The sequence below is a fragment of the Paramisgurnus dabryanus genome, chromosome 22, assembly GCF_030506205.2.
Source record: "Paramisgurnus dabryanus chromosome 22, PD_genome_1.1, whole genome shotgun sequence".
NCBI classification, from domain to species: domain Eukaryota; kingdom Metazoa; phylum Chordata; class Actinopteri; order Cypriniformes; family Cobitidae; genus Paramisgurnus; species Paramisgurnus dabryanus.
Genome location: NC_133358.1, coordinates 22,371,327 through 22,382,095, shown reverse-complemented (window position 1 = coordinate 22,382,095; position 10,769 = coordinate 22,371,327).

Here is a 10,769-nt window from a genome sequence, read left to right as displayed (position 1 = left end):
TTTGATGCTGTATATCGTGAGATTAACAGTTTAATTATCTGGTATTATGTCGTGTCCTAAATGGGCATCCTGACCATGCAGAGCCTTATTCACACTGACTGGACATTGTCTAGTCACTATACCATTTGCTTTTGAATGTCGTAATGTTATTGGTGGGCTGCACAACTGCCTGTAGCTTTTGATAATCTCTTAAAAAGAAAGGTGCCACCAAGGTTATTCACAGTGATGCCGGCGAAAAAACATTTTGGTTCCCTAAAGAACAATTCAGTCAAATGTTCTTTTAAGATCAACTTTTTATTTTTAATAATCCTTGAACCTTTTCATAAAAAGAAGTTTAGTCTACTGAAAAGAACCTTTTGGGAGGAAAAGTCTTTGTATACTGACTTATTAAGGTAATGAAAAATAAGATTGAATGCAATAAACTGAATAAGATTATTATTGTTTAAATTTATCACTCACATAGAATGCTCACAATTTCAGACCCTTTATTGTGATTTTCCCAATTATGGGGTATACAGCAGATGCTTAACCAGACAATACAGTTGCCTTGAAATCCATGGTGCACATCTAGTGCCTGAGTCAATGTGTCAGCTGTTTTGAGTACCAGGCCCAAATTACTTATTTTAAAGCAGACTTCAAAGCTAGGAGGACCTCTGTTGGTCAAGATCTAGCACTTACACTAGAGAGGGAGGGAAAGTGCCACATGTTTGACATTACTCGTTCGAAATGCAAATTTGGGACCTAACGGAAAGTTCTGAAAAAATAAAAATGCATGAAAAGCTACATGTTTTAGGCACTGAATCTATAATAATCTGAGAAATATTCCACAGGAAAGAAATAAGTTGATTTACATTGGGCACACTCTTTTATCCAAAGCAAATTTTTATCAGTATGTGTGTTCCCTGGGTTTGAAACCCATGACCTCTGTGCTGCTAACACAATGCTCTACCACTGAGCTACAAATGAGCAGAATACACATATACGTACACTTTAAAAAATGCTAAAATGTACACTCACCTAAAGGATTATTAGGAACACCTGTTCAATTTCTCATTAATGCGATTATCTTATCAACCAATCGCATGGCAGTTGCTTCAATGCATTTAGGGGTGTGGTCCTGGTCAAGACTCCAAACTGATTGTCCGAATGGGAAAGAAAGGTGATTTAAGCAATTTTGAGTGTGGCATGGTTGTTGGTGCCAGAAGGGCCAATTGGAGTATTTCACAATCTGCTCAGTTAACAGGATTTTCACGCACAACCACTTCTAGGGTTTACAAAGAATGGTGTGAAAAGGGAAAAACATCCAGTATGCGGCAGTCCTGTGGGCGAAAATGCCTTGTTGATGCTAGAGGTCAGAGGAGAATGGGCTGATTGATTCAAAATGATAGAAGAGCCAATTTGATTGAAATAACCACTCATTACAACCGAGGTATGCAGCAAAGCATTTGTGAAGCCACAACACGCACAACCTTAAGGCGGATGGACTACAACAGAAGAAGACCCCACCGGGTACCACTCATCTCCACTAGAAATAAGAAAAAGAGGCTACAATTTGCATAAGCTCACCAAAATTGGACAGTTGAAGACTGGAAAAATGTTGCCTGGTCTGATGAGTCTCGATTTCTTTTGAGACATTCAGATGGTAGAGTCAAAATTTGGCGTAAACAGAATGAGAACATGGATCCATCATGCCTTGTTACCACTGTGCAGGCTGCTGGTGGTGGTGTAATGGTGGGGGGATGTTTTCTTGGCACACTTTAGGCCCCTTAGTGCCAACTGGGCATCGTTTTAATGCCATGGCCTACATGAACATGGTTTCTGACCATGTCCATCTCTTTATGACCACCATGTACTACTTCCAGCAGGATAATGCACCATATCACAAAGCACAAATCATTTCAAATTGGTTTCTTGAACATGACAATGAGTTCACTTTACTAAAATGGCCCCCACAGTCACCAGATCTCAACCCAAAAGAGCATCTTCGGGATGTGGTGGAATGGGAGCTTCGTGCCCTGGATGTGCATCCCACAAATCTCCATCAACTGCAAGATGCAATCTTGTCAATATGGGCCAACATTTCTAAAGATTGCTTTTAGCACCTTGTTGAATTAATCCCACATCGAATTAAGGCGTTCTGAAGGCGAAAGGGGGTCAAACACAGTATTAGTATGGTGTTCCTAATAATCCTTTAGGTGAGTGTATAAACCCATAATGTCCATATTTGTTCACATTCGACCCACTCTTAGTTCAAAACAACTCAGCATAGGATCATTAAACCCAGCGGCTGGATTTGTACATATTTTACCCAGCCATGAGTTGAAACAACCCAGTAATATTTTCATAGTGTAAAGTATAAGAGTCAAATCATGTTAACAGAAAAGCCCTGACCCTTTCACATAGATAAGCCAGCCTATTTAATTCTGATTCAATTTAGCACCAGGTATGCCAATAAAACCATGCAGCATATCATCTTTACAGACATACAGCTTGCATCTGCCTTGCTCATTACCTGCCAATAAAATCTCTCTCTTTCACAGCCCCCCATTTCCATTTCCCCATCACTTGCATCACTCTCTGCCTGCTAGCAGTGTGTGAAGCTCTTTGATCTCTCCCGATCGGAGGATAAACATGGGGTCCCATCCTAAAGCGGAAAGCTATTATATGCACAGTCTGCAGCCGCCCGTCATGCATCGAGGGGCTCAGATCCTGGCAAATCAAAGATGTCCATTCTGTCTCCAGCTCTGGCATGAATATTTATGGACTCGGTGCAGGCAGCCCTCCTCTGTGATGTAACTGCAGTGCTGAGTGCCTGGTTCATCCAATACAAAATCAAACCGAGGAACAACCACACCCATCTGCGTTTTGGCACGAGGAAGTAAATGTGCTTTTTCGGTGCTAAAATTGGACCATTGGACCTCCTGAGATGATGAGAAAGTGATTATATAACGCTATTAGATGGGGTTTGCTAGGCTCCTACCCCCATTCCGTAACCTGACATGGCTTTCTTAGTATTTTCTGCCTGCAATACATTTACACTTTGCATGAATACATTTTGATGCTATTATCTAAAACGACTTAAAGGTGCACTGTGTAACTCTTAAAGGGACATTAACCTTTTTATAAAATATGCTCATTTTCCAGCTCTCCTAGAGTTAAACATTTGATTTTTACTGTTTTGTAATTGATTCAGCTGATCTCTGGGTCTGGCGCTAGCACTTTTAGCATAGCTTAGCACAATCCATTGAATCTGATTAGACCATTAGCATCACGCTCAAAAATAACCAAAGAGTTTCGATATTTTTCCTATTTAAAACATGACTTTTTTGTAGTTACATCGTGTACCAAGACAGACGGAAAATTAAAAGTTGCGATTTTCAGGCAGATATGGTTAGGAACTATACTCTCATTCTGGTGTAATAATCAAGGACTTTACTGCTGTAACATGACTGCAGCATGCGTAGTGATATTACACACTGCCCGAAAATAGTCCTCTTGGTTATTCAATGTCAGGGGACTATTTTCGGGAAGTGCATAATATCACCTTAGAAATAACCATTTTCATCTACATACACCACAGGTCCCCTTGCATGAAAGTCCCGTCATGTTTCGTCAGTAGCCCTAAATGGTCAAACTCCTCTACAGAGGGCATTTCGTAACTATGTTTGTCTTGTGGTGGCTACCGTAGCTTATCATTGAGCTGTGGACTGAGCCGTTGGTTGCAATTTGCAATCTCACCACTAGATGCTGCAAAAAAATTACACATAGCACCTTTAATGTGCATACAAGATATACATTTTATCCATGTGTTTGCATGTGGGATCGAACTCACATGCACACCCAATAGGTGAGATGTGAATGCATAAATTTGTGATTGAGGTAATGAGAGACATTACACAAGTAAAATACAATAAACAGCAATGCCAAACTCAAATTTGTGTTTCACTGCACACACTGAGGCTGAGCCATCGATCCAAACTTCATTTTTAAACTTGACAATGTTTCAACAAAGTACATAAGGCTACATAAAAGTATTACTCTGTGATAAATCCCACTGATAGCAAGACTTTGAAAGTGACCCTCCATGGTGAATGTTTTTTATCTTGACATCCACCGTTGAGACACAACAGCAAATCCGCCATACTCAAGTCAAGTTCTGAGAACTTTCAGATATTTTTCTGAACCTTTTGGGTTTATTTGGCACTTTGTTTGTTTGTCCTGGATCTGTCAATCGTGAAGAGTCTGTTACGTGACAGATTAGAGGATAGAAACAGAAAGAGAGTTAAAGAGAGAATGTAGTAATCACCAGCACCATCCACTCTGTGGAATAAGACCCAATTCTGTCATGGTTTCCTACAGAAAAGCTTATACGAGCACTATAGCGTCTTCTAGAATGAGATCCAACATTTAGGATCGACAGAAGGAGAACAGTCTGTTATTCTGTCCCTGATGATGGCATAGAAAACATGCACACATTTTGAAACTATAAACTTGATGACTGGTAAACATCATGATTGAGAACCTGGTAAAAGCAAAGGTGTAGACAAGCAACACTGTTACTATTTTGGGACCTATTTTTGTCTGGCTTGCATAGGAGATAAAACAGATGAAAAAATATTTAGACTTACGTTGAAGGAGAGACTTCAGATATCATAACTGGGTGGCAAGTGCCCATCATATGCATAGCAACTGCATAGCAACATATTAAAAACCATTTGGAACATTGTGAGTGGTAAATGTGTGTACAGTATACACTCACCTAAAGGATTATTAGGAACACCATACTAATACTATGTTTGACCCCCTTTCGCCTTCAAAACTGCCTTAATTCTACGTGGCATTGATTCCACAAGGTGCTAAAAGCATTCTTTAGAAATGTTGGCCCATATTGATAGGATAGCATTTTGCAGTTGATGGAAATTTGTGGGATGCACATCCAGGGCACGAAGCTCCCGTTCCACCACATCCCAAAGATGCTCTATTGGGTTGAGATCTGGTGACTGTGGGGGCCATTTTAGTACAGTGAACTCATTGTTATGTTTAAGAAACCAATTTGAAATGATTCGATCTTTGTGACATGGTGCATTATCCTGCTGGACGTAGCCATCAGAGGATGGGTACATGGTGGTCATAAAGGGTGGACATGGTCAGAAACAATGCTCAGGTAGGCCGTGGCATTTAAACGATGCCCAATTGGCAATAAGGGGCCTTAAGTGTGCCAAGAAAACATCCCCCACACCATTACACCACCACCAGCAGCCTGCACAGTGGTAACAAGCCATGATGGATCTATGTTCTCATTCTGTTTACGCCAAATTCTGACTCTACCATCTGAATGTCTCAACAGAAATCGAGACTCATCAGACCAGGCAACATTTTTCCAGTCTTCAACTGTCCAATTTTGGTGAGCTTGTGCAAATTGTAGCCTCTTTTTCCTATTTGTAGTGCAGATGAGTGGTACCCGATGGGGTCTTCTGCTGTTGTAGCCCATCCGCTTCAATGTTGTGAATGTTGTGGCTTCACAAATGCTTTGCTGCATACCTCGGTTGTAACGAGTGGTTATTTCAGTCAAAGTTGCTCTTCTATCAGCTTGAATCAGTCGGCCCATTCTCATCTGACCTCTAGCATCAACAAGCCATTTTCCCCCCAAAGGACTGCCGCATACTGGATGTTTTTCCCTTTTCACACCATTACTGCTAAACCCTAGAAATTGTTGTGCGTGAAAATCCCAGTAACTGAGCAGATTGTGAAATACTCAGACCTGCCCTTCTGGCACCAACAACCATGCCACACTCAAACTTGCTTAAATCACCTTTCTTTCCCATTCTGACATTCAGTTTGGAGTTCATGATATTGTTTTGACCAGGACCACACCCCTAAATGCATTGATGCACCTGCCATGTAATTGGTTGATTAGATAATTGCATTCATGAGAAATTGAACAGGTGTTCCTAATAATCTTTTAGGTGAGTGTACATTACTATATGTTAAGGTTTAATATGTGGCATATAATGTTTATGATTAAGAGTATTGGATATACAGTGCTTCATTTACTTTTTTAATAGTTGATTTAGAATAAATGAACCAAGGGGTTGCCAAACATTCTACGGGTGTGCATTATTTTCAGTAAACGCACACCTATTAAGTAGATCCAGGTCTGTTGACCGCATTACAATTCCATACTATGCCAAACTTACAGAATAAATAAAAAACATGCATTAATTAAATGCAAGGAAGTTCAGTCAATATTGATGTCATTAGGACTTCAAAATGCCTACAGTTTCATTATCCCAACTTAAAATGAAGATAAATAATAAATAAATAAAAGACAAAGCTGTCTGTCTGAAGCTCTTTTCTGGCAGTGTTCGACATACTTGGCCAGTTCCTGGTTCAGGTTGAGAGCTTTAGGAAATGCACATGTCAGCATATGGTGCTTGTGGCATAACGGAGAACTTTAGCAGGGCACAGAAGGAAGAGGGCCAGGGGAGGGTGACAACATTTGTAATCGGATCATTGGCTGAAACAAGCTGAGTCGATAGGATCAATAGAAACTGCACATGCAGCAAAGAGCCCTTAAGATGACAGATGTTCTTAGCATAAACATTTAGGGGTGGTTTATGGACAGGGCTTCAGTCCCAGACTAAAGCAGTCTTCATTGAAAAAACCTTGCATTGCCATATCTTAACATATATCAGCACCATTTTTTGTCTCAAGATGCACACCGGTATCGTTTTTTTGTAAGCTATGTTTGCACAAACTGCTTAAATGTCCTAATATACCTAAGGTCTAGTCCTGGATTAATCTAAACCCTGTCCAGGAAACCGCCCTTAGTCTATGCCTTTAGTCTGTGTATTATACATATTAGTTCATTTTGTTGCTGGCTTGGACATTTTGTATTTGATAGAACTAATTTTTGTTAAATGGTTTAGAACTAAATATTGATTTAGTTTTGTAATTGATTTACAGTAATCAAATTTCCGTGGCATAGTCACGGAATTTTGTGCTAATTTTTCCGTGGCATTCTCACGGATCTCTGCATTTTTCCGTGGCCCTGCTACGGACTGTCTTTTTCCGTGGCATTCTCACGGATTGGTTACTCAACTGTTTTGTCCTATTTTCTTACCATTTTCGCTTCGGTTTAGGGTTAGATTTACATGAAATGACATCCCTACCCAAACCCAACTCTAACCCCAACGCCAGGCGACAATTGTTTAAAGTTTAGAAAATATAAAAAAATAAATCAGAAAAAATAGTATAAACCAATAGTTAAAGTGACATACTAACGCAACCACCAAATCTAACCCTAAACCGAAGCGAAAAGGGCCACGGAAAAATGCGGAGATCCGTGAGAATGCCACGGAAAAATGAGCACAAAATTCCGTGACTATCCCACGGAACTTTGTGAGATCATGTTGCGCATACCGGTCACTGCACCTAGAAAATATCTGCAGGGTCCATTACTTAGGATGTAGTAGTATTTACAGAATGCATGTTAGTATCAACTGCATTGAGTATGTAAACTGGACAATATTGTTGCTCTTCCATTCTTACTTTTGTGTATGTACATTTTTTAAGATGCTCTGCAAGACTTAGTCTGATGCAGTCAATGATGTCAAAAAAAGAAAAAAATATTTGTACTTACAGGATTTCTTTTTTGAAACTGAAATATGGTTGAAAGATCAAGAGGATCAGAATCCAAATGAGGCAGTAAAGGATGTTGTTCAGACTGAAAGCATAGTTGCACCTGAAGATAGCATTTCAGTATTCTCAAAGAAAACATAAATCTAATACATTTCAAGTCTCAAGTAACACTACTCATTCAAGTTGAACATCAAGATCATTTGTGTCCTCTGCCGCATATTCTGCACGTATAAAGCCAGGCTCAGTTTTGCTGGCACGTGCCACTACCAAGAAACATGCCTTAGAGGAGGCTTAAATAATAAGAGTAATGAAAGAAAAATTGGAAATTGAACCTAACTGCTTCAAAAGCTGAAATGAAAGTTTTTAAAAATTATGAAAGACTTTCTCAAGGTCTTCAAGATGGACAAAAGAGTCCATTAGATGAGATGACTACATTCCTTGAAGAGCAGCACGAGCCTTTAAAGATCTCCATTATAGCTGAGCAAGAGCAATCTATTGAAGATTATGTAATTATAAATGTTATTTTAAAAACTCCACTGCAAAAAGAAAAAAAAACACAAAGAAAGCAATCTTTGCAGTCATTGAACACTGTAACTTAAAAACAAGCCGATCCACAAATCAATGAATGAATGGTTGTCCAGCAAGTGACATTTTTCTTGCCAATTTAATAAAACAACAAAGAGACCTAACAGAAATGTTGCTCAAACAACAGAGCATGGCACTCCTACTCCTAAAGAGACATTTCTGTCTTCAATGGAGATCCTTGGAGTTTTAATCCATTTATGCAAGCCTTTGAATACAACTTTGAGAGTTAAATAAGGAATAACAAGGAACGATTCCTTGAGAAGTTTTATAGCTGGACAGAGCAGTGGTCTCCAACATTCCACAATTCGGGGTTGGGTTTATTTTTGTAAAATAGTTTAGAGCCAAATATTGATTTAGTTTTTTAATTGATTTAATCCTTTATGCTGCGTTCACACCATCCGTGGTAGAGGCATCAAGCGTGAGTGATTTCAATGTTAAGTCAATTCAAAGATGCTTTTACACATGTCTGGAGGTCTCGCGTCGCGAATGTGGCTTTTAGCGCAGTAGACGCGAATTGGAAAATCACGCATCGTTAAGCAATCAGGAGCTTGCTCTAGTAGTGACGTGATTACAGGAAGCGAGCGAAGTCACAGAAGCCCCTTCCATGACACAAATTTCTGCGTGAAAGTCTCGAATTACTAGAATTTCGCGCCCGAAAAAACTCAAAATGTCCAAGTGTCCAACTACGTGCGAATAGTGGGATTTTGTTTGGATTATCTATTATACCTCCCTATTTTAAATACAAACTTTAAAGGCGGGTTCATGTGTTTACCATAACGTAAAGTGTAATCTCATATACCCTTACATGTTACGATTTAAATAGTCCTCAGATTGTATATTATATTCTATTACCAGACGTTCATGTGAAATCTGATGTAAACAATAGACTATATATCTATATTTCACGGATTATACGCATTTGTGGACAAAAATGGTCATTGGATGATTCACACATCTGAAACAGACTGGATTCGACTTGTGATCAACTCAAAGGTAAAAAGTCATGTTTATTTTTGCATGTTGTCGTCCGGACTTCTGTCACAAAATACTACATATGATGCTAGAGCATCTGTATTTTCCATGACTGGTCATATATATATATATATATATATATATATATATATATATATATATATATATATATATATATATATCTCACTGTCATATATACATATGGATTGGATAACAACATGGATGCTGGATTGCTGGGGTGGTACCATTAACTTTGTACCTTTGGGGTATACAACACATTAATGTGGTACCTTTTGGGGGACCTATTGTGTACTTTTTAGGAGGTTAAGGTACAATAATATACCCAAACATGTACTACATTGTATCATGTTTAGCATACAGGTAGTACATATAAAGGAACAAAACAGAACCCTCAGCAACAGAAAAGGTTTTGTACCTTTTCACTGACAGTTTATCATCTGTCTGTCCGTCTGTAAAAATTGCTTTTTAGACCATACACACTAAACATCATTATTTGTTGTTTTCAAAATACAGATGTATAAGTGAAGTAATTTTTCTTTTATAAAGCATCAATCTAACCTTGCTCTCCTCCATTTCTTGGCAGTTAAATACGACAGTTGCTTCAAAGAGAGTAGAATCAAAGGCCTTTGGCAGTCTCTCTCATCTCTTCCTAATTGGCGATGCAGAATTTTAGACAAGAACATCTGTAGAATAACACAGCACCATTCAGCTGCATTAAAATGAATCAGCTTTTTCTGATACAAACAGATTCAAAGCATCACTCGCTCACTCAGTTTGTCCATCATTACCATCTCACCTCCAGCTTTACACTTCAGAATGAAATGATACAATCAGAGGCATCGCAAATGTGTAATGCAATACTATGAAGTGCTTCTCTACTGCTGTTTCAATGTGTCACATTAAAGAGCACCTATTATGGGATACACGTTTTTAAACATCCTTTTGTGTGTAAGTGTGCATTAGTACATGCTAACGATATTCAAAAAGTACATACCTCAAAGAAAACGATGACGCGAGTTATCGTCTCTAACGTTCGAGGACTACAAAAAACACTCGGATTGTAGGCAACAGTTTACTTCCTGGGATTAGTGACGTAGATAAGACCAACATTATCATAGTTCAGCCCTCTCTGCTTTGCTTGGGTACGCCCTCAAAGACGAGGGTGGGGTGGGGAGCGCCGAGTCAGAAGAGAGCTAAAATGGCGGAGGTTGGGAGTCCCTGCTTTGACTCTGTTTGCAAACTCTTGTTTCATTGTTTAAGCGATTTAATCTCTCGAGTAGACGCTGTCTCTTTAGATGCGAGGGCAAAATAGCACTTTATGGACTTCCACAGAGGACATCATGTTTAATACGGTTCCGGAAAAATCCAGTCAGAAGTTGTTCACGGAGTTTTCACCATAACTGCTTCTCATGAACCGAAGCTGGATTTGCGCGACGTCTCCTCTTGAAAGTTGGATTACTGTGCACTTCTGGATCACAGACTGTAAGTATTCATGTTTATTATTTGCCTTTTACTGTACATTACGTTACCGGTAACCGGAGATTAACATA